Genomic DNA, 14,616 nt, shown 5'->3' with positions numbered 1-14,616 from the left:
CCCGATTGAGCAGCAGTGCTGTTAATCAAAGTTCTGACAGCCCAGCAAACCCCAGCATCACATTGATGTCTGGACTGTCACTCACGATTCTGACAGTCAGGCACAGTTCAGATCCCATAGGAAGGCTGAGCTGTCACTCGCAGTGTCCTTAGGCCACAATGATGAAACCATGGCAATCTACAGTATATGGCTTTTTCTTGTTCTCCTTAGTTTTCTCTGAATTATTTTAATAAATCAGAGCTTGAGAATTTCGAGGTCAAGTCAACATCTTGATCACTTTTTCAGCTGTTCAGAAGACCATTTCTGAATATTGTTAGCAGTGTGGTAGGGCCCACAATCTTGATGTAACGCTGGCATGTTTGTACCTTGTTTCCCCGGTGTTACTTTGCATGTCTCTGCTTTAACCCTTTGCTCCTTTCCCCCTAATTAGCTGGGATACTGTAGTCTGTTACCTGTATAGATGCTGCTCATTTCCTGGCCCCTCTGCGTAGCCATACATGAGTACGTGGCTCCACTGCGCTGCATGACCACTCACTTGTGCGGTCCCTGGCTGCCGTTGTGGAAAGCTATCTGCAGGTTGCAAGGTCCTCTGCACTTGTGCATGACTTACCACATGTGTTCAGGCTTGCAGCCCCTGCCAGGTGTCCTTTGCAATGCTGATTTGTGTCTGGCTGTGCTTAGGGTGCGCACGGCCACACCTCCCCTGCTTTTATGAGGAATGGGTCTGTGCTAGAATTGCTGCTCCAGCCTATCGCTGTGAGGCAGCTCCTATATAAAGTTTGCCTTCCCTGTGTGGCATTGCCTGAGCTTCGCATCAAGTTTCTGAGTCTTGCCATGTCTGTTTGGTGTTCAGCACCTGTCCTGCCTGCCTGCAGTTCTAGGTGAGCTGATGCCTGTCTTCTGCCTGCTCTGGGGGCAGAATTCCCAGATCTGTTTCTGTTACCAGCTTTGGGACAGCTGATGTCTGAGTTCCTGGACTTATCCTGTTTATGTGTTGGTACCAAAGTCCTTCTCCTTATTCCTGTTGTGTTATGAAGTCCTATTTCTGATTCCTGCTGTGTTATGAAGTCTTAGCCTGATACCGGCTGTATGTTCCTGAAGTCCTTCTGTGTCCTGAACCCTGTGCCCAGTGACTGTGACTCTTTGCTAACTGACTTTCTGTGATCTAACCTGGGTTCATCTTGGAAGTAGGAGTCCGGTGTGTTCGCTGAGTTTCTGCTACTCTGTGCTCATCTTGTTATTCGGTGCAATCCCCAGCCAGTTCCAGTCCAACCCAACGGGGCTTGCACCAGACAGCTTGAGTTCCTTTTTAGGTCGCTGCCAGATGTCCGGAGCTCGATGACGGTGGCCTCTTGTCCGGAGCCTGATGACCGGGTCCTGATGTCCGGTGACTAACGACCACTTCCAGATGTCCGGTGCCTGTCATCCTTTGCCAGATGTCCGGATCCTATCCTTCTCTGCCCAATGCCTGGAGCCAGTCGATCACTGCCAGATGTCCAGAGGCTGATGACTGCAGCCTGATGTCCGGAGCCTGATGTCCGCAACCTTATGTCCGGAGACTGTCGATCACTGCCAGATATCCGGAGTCCGATGCCAGTGTTCTGATGTTCTATCCGAGATCTGAGGCCTGTGTCCTGATGTTCAGCCTGTGTCCAGATGTCCTGATGTCCTGCCTATGTCCAAATATCATGCCTATGTCCAGATGTACTGCCTGTGTCCCGATGTCCTGCCTGTGTCCTGATGTCATGCCTGAGTCCCGATGTCCTGCCTGTGGTCCTGGTTGTCCAGCCTGTGTCCAGATTTCTGGTCCGAGGTCCTGGTGGTCCAGCCTGTGTTCCAGAGTCGGTCCCACCTGTGTTCCTGGAAGGACTCCTCTGTGTTCTTGGGGAGTCTCCAGCCTTGTTTCTCATGACGTCTCTTCCTGGATCTGACCAGCCGATGACCTGTGTTGCCATGCCGGTGTTCCTGTTCCTATCCTGCCTGTGTTCCAATGTTCCGCCAGTTCCCTAGGGTCCACCCTGTGATGATGTCTGTCCTGGGTCAGTGTCTGATTTTCTCCTGCTGAGCCTTTGCTACGCCTGAGGCCTGAGAGAGAGGCCATCCTAGTATGCCCGTGCCAGATGACCCTGGACTGCATCAACCCGTGATGTCCTTTTGCCTTCTTCTGTTATCCTGAGACGTGTACCTTTCCTTGAAGTGCAGAATCGGGAGCCTGGCATAGTTATTTTTCGTTTATGTACTGTGATATCGTTTGAGTAAACTTTATGTCTTCATACCTGAAGTAGTGCGGTGTCATATACTTCTGCACGTCGCCATCTCATGCACATGCTCAGCTGCCACAGACCCTGCTCACTGCCCTACCCTAGTCTTGTTAGGTCCAGGTTACCCTATGTGGTCCAGTGGGTCCACATTCCATCCCCACCTGGGACGCTCGCCATGTTCGGGCGACGTGGAGGCTTCGGCTGGGACACATCCGCGGTTCCTGTCGTGACACCTAACGAAAGAGGTTACTGCCTCAAATTCCATCTTCTTGAAGGGTTTATTTTATCTGCACTAACATTTAGGTGGAAGATACTGTATGTGTCAAAGTAAAATTCACATGAGTGCCAGGTCCTATAGATTCCCAACAAAACATTATCCAGATCATCACACAGACTCCACCAACCTTTTTTCTTTACATTGTACATGCTCGTACCATTTCTTCCACAGGTAGTGATGCACACGTATCCACGAGATTAGGTAATTTCCTATATTGCTTCCTGTCACAGTTTTGATAATTATGTGCTCATTGCGAGTGCTTTTGTTCATCAACATAGGCCAACACAAGTACTTTAACTAGTCAGTAGCTATATACATTCACCTTACGCTTTGAAGTCTGTAACCATATAAATGCATGATCATTGAATAAATCATAGCACGTCTTTTGCTGCCATCATACTCTGCAGTCAATCTCTCTGACTCTCTTTATACACAACTATTTTGCTCAAAAAAATAAAGGGAACACTTAAACAACAAAATGTAACTCCAAGTCAGTCACACTTCTGTGAAATCATCGCTGATTGTGAATCAATTTCTTCTGCTGTTGTGAAAATGAAATAAACAACAGGAAGAAATGATAGGAAGGTCACTAACATTCATGCGTCTGCCCAGCAAGAGTGTCTATGGTTCCCTTTATTTTTTTGAGCAGTGTATATAACAAATCAATAGAAAAAAATGACAAAAATCAATAAAACACATCAAAGAAAAAATTGCAACCATACTTACAATGCCATGTCCAGACCCAAATGCACAACAGGATGTAGCAGGCCCCCCATTATAGAAGTGGGACAGCACAGGTGCAAAATGCTAATAAAAGGGTATAAGTTGAAGAGAGCAGGTATGTCTGCAGAACTCGCATCTTAATTCAGAATACTCACTGAACCCCTGAACCCTCATGCATTGTTCCCCCTCTGTTTTTACTTGGTATGTCTGCTGAACCCGCATCTTAATTCAGAATACTCACTGAACCCCTGAACCCTGATGCATTGTTCACCCTCTGTTTTTACTTCTGATGTCCGTACTCTGAGTTTTCCCCTGACTTTAATTCCATGTATCATACTACAAATTGACAGTATGCATATTGATATACCCATGCTCCTCACACCAAGTCTTATCTGTCCATCCTGTCCTACCTCTTTCTTCAACTTTGATGCTAGTCAAATGTCCCATTAACTGCAATCTGTTAATTGCGAACTGCTGTGAACCGTCCTCCAGTCCCCTTCTCCTCCTCCCTCCCTCACTCACCTGGCTTCATTTCATGGACATTTGAATGGTATAAGTTGAAGAGAGCAGGTCAGATATGACCTTGGTCAGATGTGGCATCATTTGAAGTGACATATGTAAAGTGATAGATGAGAAATATACCAGAAATAGTCCAGAAATCGGTCAGACGGTAAGACTAACCACTGCTTTCTTACTTTATTTGCTTTTTTTTAACCCTGCTCTTCAACCATGCTCACATTTGCCATCACCGTTTTTGCTCCACTAATCTTCACTCTCCTTCGCTATCCCCAAACCCCTGCAACCTTGAGCCAAATAACAATCTCCCCCTCTCTTTTACCCCCCACCTCGCTTCATCTGCAGACATACTCCTTAACCGCAGACCTCGCCTACTAAAATACAATACAAGACGATCACTCTCCTTCACCCACTTGCTTTCCCTTTCTCTGCTTCTTCTCACTGCTGGTGACATATCCCCCAATCCTGGCCCCCCCTGCCTCATACATCCCACTAGTCCTCACCCCTATCTTTCTTACATTAAGAGAAACTACTGCAATCCCTCAAACTTAAAACCTGTGCCACTGACCCCCTCCCTCCCTCCCACACCCTCTTTCTGGAGCACTTTGGAATGCTCGCTCCATCTGCAACAAGCTCCACGTGATCCACGACCTCTTTACCTCCCGCAAACTTTCCTTCCTGGCCCTCACTGACACCTGGCTGACACCCCCTGACACGGCCTCCCCGGCCGCACTGAGTTATGGTGGCCTCCACTTTACCTACACTCCTCGCCCTGGCAACAGACAAGGTGGAGGAGTGGGTTTCCTCCTTTATAAACACTGCTCCTTCAACCCTATCCAACCCCCACCCTACCTTATCCTCCCTTCTTTCGAGGTTCACTCTGTCCATATTTACTCTCCCTCTAATTTCCAAATGGCTGTCATATACCGACCACCGGGCTCAGCCACTGGCTTCATCGACCAATTCTCCACATGGCTCCTCCACTTTCTCTCTTCTGACATCCCCACCATCATCATGGGGGACTTCAACATCCCCATTGACACCCACCAGCCAGCAGCCTCCAAACTCCTGTCACTTACCTCATCCTTTGGACTTACTCAGTGGTCCTCCACAGCCACCCACACAGATGGACATACATTAGACCTCATCTTCACTCGCCTCTGTTCCCTATCTAATCTCACAACCTCTCCCTTCCCCTATCTGACTACCAACTACTCACCATCTTATCCTTGTCCTCCTCATCTGCCCCCCATGTCCTGCCACTAGCACATCCTCGCAGAAACCTCGCACACCTAGACATCCACAGACTCTCAGACTCTCTTCTACCTCTGTCCTCCATATCTTCACAACGCCACCCTCACATCAGCCATAGACTCAGTCGCTCCTCTCATGCATGGCAAAATGTTACAAACCAATAGGCAACCTTGGCACAACAACCTCACCAAAAAACTTCAACAAGCATCCTGGGTCGCTGAGCGGCGTTGGAAGAAAATATGCCTGCCAGACGACTTCACTGCTTTCAAACAAGCTACACTTGCCTTTAAATCAGACCTCACCTCTGCTAAACAGACATATTTCACAAACCTTGTATCTTCATTATCCCACAATCCAAAACAAATGTTCAGCACATTTAACTCTCTCCTCTGCCCACCACTGCCACCTCCAACTCCCCTCATCTTTGCTGAGGACTTTGCCACCTACTTCAAAAACAAGATCGACCAAACAAGGCAAACCTTTACAGTTCCACCAACCCAACCGCTCCACATACCAGACCTCTGCCCTTCCCTAATAACCTCCCTCTCCAACATCACTGAAGGAGAGCTTACTCATCTCCTTTCCAAATCATGCCTCACCACCTGTGCACTTGACCCCATCCCCTCCCAACCTCACTAACATGATCATTCCAGCTTTAACCCATCTCTTCAACCTATCCCTAACTTCTGGTACTTTCCCCTCTGCCTTCAAACATGCCACCATAACACCCATCCTCAAAAAATCAAACCTTGACCCAACTGCTATGCCCAGCTATCGCTCCATATCACTGCTCCCGTTTGCTTCCAAACTCCTCGAACAGCATGTCCATGCTCAACTTTCCTCCCACCTCTCATCTAACTCCCTCCTTGACATACTACAATCTGACTTCCGCCCCCACCACTCCACTGAAACTGCCCTGACCAAAATTACTAATGACTTACTCACAGCCAAAGCTAACAGACAGTTCTCCATCCTCCTCCTTCTTGACCTGTCCTCTGCCTTTGACACAGTTGACCACTGCCTACTGCTACAAATTCTTTCTTCCCTTGGCATAAAAGACCTTGCCCTGTCCTTGATTTCCTCATACCTTTCTAACCGCACATTCAGCGTTTCCCACTCCCACACTACCTCCTCATCCCGCCCCCTCTCTGTTGGAGTCCCCCAAGGCACTGTCCTGGAGCCCCTACTTTTTTCCATCTATACTCTTGGCCTAGGACAACTCATAAAGTCTCATGGCTTCCAGTACCACCTGTATGCAGATGACACTCAGATCTACCTCTCTGGCCCAGATGTCACCTCTCTGCCATCCAGAATCCCGGAGTGTCTATCAGCCATATCCTCCTTTTTCACCTCTCGCATCCTAAAACTCAACGTAGACAAAACTGAACTCATTATCTTTCTGTCACGATCCATGCTGGATTGTGACAGATAAAAGCACATGTAACCTTTTTTTTCCTTTAAGCTGTTTGCTTAAAGTTAGTTTTGCCCCCGGTGGCCATGAGGGTCATTACACAGTGGTGTCTTTAGTTCTAGTTTTGCCCCGGTGTTGGCTAGTATTATTACACGGGAATCACTAGCAGGTGTGATGGCTCTGGCTCTTGCCTATAAAGGAGAGTCAGGTGGTCTCACTCACTGTTGGTGATATTCGTCATTTCCAACCATCCTTGGGGGAGGAAGGAGCAAGAGAAGAGTTCCTTGCAGCTCAGTCAGAGTCCTGGTGTGGAAGGAGCAACAGTTAGGAGTTCCTTGCAGCTCTGACAAAGCTTTGATGAAGTAGCAGCTATTCAGGAGGAAAGCTGCACTCAGGTGCTGGACTCTGTTGCTGGGAGCTATAGCAACAGAGTAAAGCTAAGTGGTTTTTCCCTGTTTGTAACTTTCCTTATGTGTTTTTTAGTGCAGTGGTGGGATTAGTTTCTGCACCATCCAATTCATTAGAAGGGGATAGGTGCAGGGCGAGCTACGGTTTTTAGGTATCCTGCTCGTTGCCAGGTGCAGAACCTGCCTAGGGACCGTCAGGAGTGTAGAGACACTGACTCAGGGGAGTGCAGGCGGTCTCCACGTCCCCGTTTCCTATTGCTGGGCCCTCCATTGTATTGGTTTCCCTGGTGTTTCCCTTATCTCTGTAAATTCGCCCTGCTGGAGGCGGTGTATCCTGATACACGTGTATCTATTGAAATTCGCCTGCTGGAGGCGGTGTATCTGGCTTCATGTTTCATTGTTTAAATTCGCCCTGCTGGAGGTGGTGTATCCAGGGTCACGGGTGTCATAGAAATTTGCCCTGCTGGATGTGGAGTATCCAGTCATCCGTGACATTACACTTTCCTCCATCTCACGTATCTTCCCTACCCGATCTATCTATTATGGTAAACGGCATCATGCTTTCTCCCGCACCTGAAATCCGCTGCTGCGGAGTAACTCTCGACTCTTCCCTGTCCTTCAAACCACATGTCCAAACACTTGCCACATCCTGTCGCCTCCAACTCAAAAATATTTCCAGAATCCGTTCCTTCCTCAGTCTTCAATCTACTAAAACTTTTGTACATGCCCTCATCATCTCCCGCCTTGACTACTGCAACACTCTCCTCTGAGGCCTCCCTGCCAACTCTCTTGCACCACTCCAGTCTGTCCTCAATTCTGCTACCCAACTAATCCACCTCTCTCCTCGCTACTCCCCTGTCTCTCCCCTCTGCAAATCCCTCCATTGGCTCTGTATTCCCCAACGAATCCAGTTCAAACTACTAACACTGACCTACAAAGCCATCCACAACCTTTCTCCTCCCTATATCTCTGAACTAATCTCCCAATATCTTCCCTCACATAATCTTCGATCCTCCCAAGACCTCCTACTCTCCTCCACACTTATTCGTTGCTCACACAACCGCCTCCAAGATTTCTCCCGAATATCCCCTATCCTCTGGAATACCATGCCTCAACAGGTCCGATTATCCACCACCCTCGGATCCTTCAAATGGAACCTGAAAACCCATTTTTTCAGGAAAGCTTACAGTCTGCAATAACCATTCTGCCGCCTCACCACCGCCTGAACTGCTGCACCCCCGACCTTCTGTCTCTTCCCCACTCTCCCGTAGAATGTAAGTCCGCAAGGAAAGGGTCCTCTCCCCTCTGTACCAGTCCGTCATTGTAAATTTGTTTACTGTTAACGATATCTATAACTTTGTGTGTAACGATATCTCTAACTTTGTATGTAAACCCCCTTCACATGTACAGCACCATGGAATTAATGGCGCTATATAAATAAATAATAATAAAGCAACCAATTACTAACCCACTAAACATCCATGAGGTGGCTGCCTAGTATTCAAAATGTACACAGGCTTGCACAGGGTACCATTCACAACATTACGGAAGATACACCCTTGTCCACATAGCGGCGTAATAATTCAACACCCCTACTATTACATCACGTGGGATGTCTATAACATAGAAACATTGATATGACAGACATGAACCTTGCCCAGCCATCAATGAAGGGTCCGGCCTGCACCTTGCATAAAAAATGTGCAGAAATGATGAATTTAATTAATAAGATATTAGTCAATATTTTGGCTATTAAGGGACATTAGAGAGGACAGGACCACACTTAGGGACTGTCCTTATGCAGCGCCTGCTAGATCCAGGGGTACTCGGACTGGGTCGGTCAGTTCTCCAGGGGTTGTCACGTCAGCAGTGATCCTGTTCGTGGCCCTTGGCATGCAATAAAATGAAAGGGGGAAAATGTTAGACGTCAGGTTCCTGTCGCTGCACAGCGGGAATCCTGAGCCTTGCTTCCAGCGGTCTCCCATTCCTCTCCAGCCGCATAGGAGGTTGCTCAGCAGACTCGTCGGTCCCAACACTCTGCCCAGGCTAGCTTCGTGGGTTTGGTTGCTGCAGCCACCTCTGGCCCAACTATAGCAACGCATGCTGGTCTGCAGCGAGTCTCTCCAGGGACTAAGTCCTCCTGTTGATCAACTGAGCATGCCCGTGGAGTGATCTCCCATTGGAGATCGAAGGTCACGTGCTCAGGTCCTTCTCCAGCTCAAATTGGTCCATCCAAAAAGCCAGTAAGGTCCCGGAAGCACGCAGCTATAAAAGGTTTGCATGGCCACTCAGCCATGCGCTAGTATAGACTGCATTATCAGACTATGAGGAGTGAGTGTTGTATGCATGTATGAATGTCTCTGGTGAATGACTCATTAAGATACCCCTACCCTTGGTACGAATGTATTGTGCAGCCTAGCCTGTTAAGCGCCCAGGCTTATGTGAAGGTAGGACAGAGTCTGAGACATGCATCAGTCTCCATCAGTGACTTGGCACGCCTCAGTGCACGTGCTCTACACTCTGTAGTCAGCGTCTATAGCGGCATCCGCAGTAGCGACGCTGCGCGCCCAGAAGGCCTAGAGGGACTCTGACCCCGTGTCATTGGGGTAGAGTCCTGTGGCCGCTTTCTGTGCGCTTATTGGCCGGGCTCTGTGAGCTAAACAGGCTCCGGCATTTATGTTCAATGGTAGTGCGGCTCTGTGAGTTAACAGAGTTCACTCCTGTTCACACTGGGTGATGTAACCCACGTGTGACCTTTCCACACCGCTTTATACATCCGCCATTACCTAGCAGCATTGTACCACCTCTGAACGGTGGACCCCGGGCTGCAAACGCACCTACTATTATTTTATAATTTGGTGCGTTCTGCCAGCCCTAACAGAAAGTTCATAGGGGATTAAGCCATGACGCCACCCGTGGTGTTCGGCAATAGATGGCCGATGCTGCGATTCAGGTCCACTGGGGTGGTTGGTGACGCAGCAGAGATGTCACAGCTCTCCACGGGTAGAGCGGGCCCAAGGGCAGTTATAACTTTAATTTGCTGATGGTCACTGTTGTAGTACAGGGCAGGTGACACAGTTAATAAATCTGAGGACACAGCAGGGTGCAGTCTTCACACTTTACTCACAGTCTTTGGGTTACAATCACCAGTCAGATGCTTTGTCCTCCGGGTCGGTGGTCCAGCCAGCTCTCAGGTAGTTTTGGGTGCACTTTTCCAGGACCCCCTTCTTGTGTACCTTCCCAGGTCGTCTCTCTGCGCTTGCTCATGCCTTCCTGCCCTGCGCCTCACACACAGTGTCCCATGCCAGCAGCCTCAGGTCCTGTGGGGCGACGATCTCCTGTTCCCCTTGACCCTATGTGGCTGTCTTTTTAGAGATTGTGTGTGGATTTGGCTGTTGCACATACAGATACTACAGCCTCCGGTTCACAAGCTGAGTCCTACAGTCTCTCCACTAGTCTGGGGCTGGTCCCCACTGCGACCTGGTCTCTCCACCCGACTACAGTCGATGTGGATTTGGGCACCTCGGGTGGATTCTTCACTTCTCTGGCCCCTAGGACCCCTTCTCTTCACTGGAGCCCCTCTCCGTAACACCTCTCCTCTCTTGACACCTGCTCCAACTGACTCCTGTTACCATGACAACTCTTCACTGCCAACAGTCAGCTTTCTCTCTAGCTGTCCTACCCTTATCTACTTCATCCACCCACACCCTCTACCTAGTTCCCCCTGGCCTGGAGAGGTGTAGTGTTGGGTGCTAGTGTGTGGGTACCGGGTAGTGCCCCCTCCTTACCCGAGAGTGGAGTACCACACATCTGGCTGAGGTGCAGTACCTCTGTGGCGACTGGACCCTCAGGGGCACCACACTTGTCAGGACGGGAGACATACACAGGCACAACAGAGGAGCTTAGTCATATTGATTAAAAGTTAGATTTTATTATTCTACCAACATTTATCCTTGCAGCTACCCCTCTTCTCACCCCCTCCAAATTACACACACTCACAATCCATATTAAGGGTCCTCATTATATTGCGAGTCCTAACATTAAATTAAAAAACAAATCTATGTATGTTGTTGTTAAATAATATTTTTAAAAAAATTAACTTATGTCCAGCTATATGTCTCCAAGGACAATCTAGCACTTGTTTTACATTCAGATGAATGACATCAATGCATAGGGCATTTATGAAATCATTACTTCCTTACTTAAAGAATTTGGAGCAGTGTTGGTTAATGGTTTCAGACATTTGTCAAAACATAGCACATATTCTTGACCTTCATCAGGAGGTGTCATACTTTCCAGTGACAAGTAGAGTGGGGTTGGACATGTTTTCATCTCCATGTGTTTTTGGAGGCCCTCAATTAGGTCAAAAGGAAAAGAGAACACATCCCTAAAGAAAGAAGTCTCCACAGGAAAGCTGAGGCATAAGACAAACATTGCTCTGGAAGGAGGCTTGATGATTCATACTTACTTTCTGTCACAGTCTAAAGAGAAGATACAGGGAAAAGTGCTGAATAGTGAGCTGGTTCTCTTGTGCAATATACTTACACAGCTCTAGACTAGACCATTATGATTCTGCAAAGTTTCTTCATTTTTCCCGGAAAAATGTTTTTGTTTTTTTTAATTATTTAGAGGTTTCACATGAACGGTTCAGTCCATACAATATAACTTTCAATTTTATTTACCCAATACAAGTGTCATACTGTCTTTATTAAATAAACATTTACATAGTAACATAGTTAATTTTTGGGTAGGGGGTTTGAATTACGTTAAAAAAAATTAAAAAGCAATGTTTACAAAATGTAGACATTTAACAGTGCATGAATGGTTTTGCACACTGTACTACTAGGACAATATAATAATAACGGTACACACACAATCTGTAGCCTACTGCGACATTTGTAGCATTTGCTATTTTTTTGCGTAGATTGAATAATTAGTGTTGTAAAGATTGTCAAAAGTTTATAGTTTTGAACAAGATATGTGGTAAAAGAAAAAATGGCAATGGCCTTAATGGTCTAAAAAAATAAGCATGCCAGAGCTAAAAATGTTGGCGCCTCTATTAACAGCAGCAGATGTGTTGTCACAAGCTTTCCGACAATTGTACTACCAAACGCAAGTCACAATTGCCCTCCTTTGCTTCTGTCAAGCGTGTTTTATACATTTTTTTTTTCAGTGGCTAAACTTAGTAATAATCTCTTTTTTACATTTGAGATCTTTTTAAGCCTAGAATGCTTTTTCAATGCCTTGAATCTCTTAATTTATGTTTGTTTTGTCTTATTATATTGAGGGCTATGTTATTCAACTTTTATTCCTATCAATATTACTATCAGAGGGAATACAGTGGGTGAAACATGTATTGAACACTATATGAAGAGCTGCAAGCAGCAGACACAACCAAACTGCTGTCCGGTTGTGTTCTGGCACTTTACAGATGATGGGTGTCCCAGTCCTAGTGTGCTGTTGGGTGTAGGGTGCATAACAGTTGTTTGCCACAGGCCTCCATTGTCTCCAGGCTTCCGTCCTCAGGAGCTGATGCACACAATGCATGGGACACTAGTTTCTTTGAAACAGGTCAAACTTTTACTAAACAGTCCAAGTTCATCAGGTCCAAGAGGGACAGGTCACAGCAATGCAGACTTCCTTTCTCCTTAGCACAACTCCTCTTCTGTTCTGCCACATGTTCATTCCGATTAAAAGAACCAACCAACCAACCAACCATAAGACCTATTAACCATAGAAATCCAGACAGGATTAACCATAGAAATCCTTCCTTCATCAGTACCCCTGATGAAGGAAGGATTCCGAAACACGCGTCGGGGAGCATGTTATAGGGACGTGGTGACCCTTAAAGGTATAGGATCAATTTATGCAATCCTCTATAAATATATTTCTTTGCACTTTACAAAAAGAGTCACTGGTTGCTCTATACAAATGCGCATGGTTAAAATTTGCACATGCACACTGCACATGGCAGTGATTGTCCTGAGTCACTTATATAAGTTTTATGATATACAATATATGGTTGTTTTTGTGGATATACACATTGCATTTTTTAATAGTAATTTTATGAAGTTACTAGTGCTCCCTTTTTCCTCTTTTTTCTATTTTTTCGAGTATGGTATAATAACACTGTGTGGTATTTTCTGCACATTGCACACTGCACTTTTTATGGTAGTGATTTATTTAGTCGTTGTGCTATAATTATTTTTATGCACTTGCACTTTTTTCATTATATATTATACAAGTTTGTGGAAAAATGTTCACTTTATAATATACGAGGCATGCATATTAGAACATGAATTATATGTCATTGGGTCCAATTTTATCTTACAATTTTGTAAAATCGTTCCTATACGTGCACTTTTGTTTTTAATTGGTTTATATGTAACCACTTGTACAATAAAAAGATTATTAATTAAGTACACCCTGTCTGGTTTTCTATGGTTAATAGGTCTTATGGTTGGTTGGTTGGTTCTTTTAATCTTAACTAGTGTGAAATCACTAATTTCACTGGACACTGGTGGTAGAAATCAGTATATCTATCAATATTAATTGATTATTGCATCATTTTATATATCGTGATATATATTATATCCAGTGTCGGTGTGTGTTTTTTCACATGTTCATTCCGGACTACCTTCAATCTCGCTAACTCCATCAGTCCCAGATATTTGTTGTCCACTCCATCATTGCACTTGGGACTGGCCACCCGCCCATCATGTAACTCCATGTCCACCTACCTCTTGATGTCGATAGACCGGGCCTGTTCCATGGTAACTGGCCTGAGCCCTAGGCTCCACATGCTTTTGCAATGTCCATCAGGGATCTCTATTTGACTGCCCACTGCCCTGAACGTTTGGCCCTTGATGCCCCTAGCAATCCACCACCCCACCTGAACTTGAACTCACTCCACTGGCTGACACCCCAACCAGTAAGTGGCACCCCTTCTTATCAGCACTAGTGCCCTCCCACTGGGCAACCTTAACTATATCCTATCTACATGCTAACCTGCTCTATATCCTATGTTGTCCTAAGCTTATCTATATGCTATATTATTCACATTATGCTCTAATGTAATGTGAAATAATGCATTATAGTGATGTACAGTATTTCACATATAAAACCACACAACGGGTATTGACACTGTGCCTTTTATCTTCAGGGGCAGAAACAGGGTAAGACAGTCAACATCCCTACATCATCAACAATTATTTAAGTACATATATTTATGTAACAACCCATCCAATCTACAAAGGCAATTAAATCAAACCATAACTGTCAATTAATCAATTTATTTGTAATATTGAGAAATAACCCAGTGAAAATTATTTAACACACTTACTGAAATGCAATTAACCCATTTCCGATGCTGGGCTTAATACGTCCACATCGGAATCACTCCATTTGATGTGGGCTCCGACGCTAAGCCCACATCTTTTCCGGCACGTGTCAGCTGTTTTGAACAGCTGACATATGCCCCTAAGAGCCGCATCTGGATTCGCAGCTGTTAACCCGTTAAATGTCGCTGTCAATCTCAACCCGTTAGCCTGTTAAATCCCAACCAACGGTGACCCCATCACGTGATCGTGGGTCACTGATGGGTTGGCATGACAACCAAAGGTCTCCAGCAGACCTCTATGGCTGTCATAGCCAGATTGCTATGAGCACCACTTGGTGGTCAGCGCTCATAGCAAGTGAGAATTTCTGCTACATACAGGCAATCTGATCATCGTCTGTATGTAGCAGAGCTGAACGGACAACTACAGC

Source organism: Dendrobates tinctorius, unplaced genomic scaffold (genome assembly GCF_039654945.1).
Source record: "Dendrobates tinctorius isolate UK_male_01 unplaced genomic scaffold, ASM3965494v1 ptg000128l, whole genome shotgun sequence".
NCBI lineage: Eukaryota > Metazoa > Chordata > Amphibia > Anura > Dendrobatidae > Dendrobates > Dendrobates tinctorius.
The sequence above is the reverse complement of the archived record's forward strand: the minus strand, read 5'-3'. Positions refer to the sequence as shown.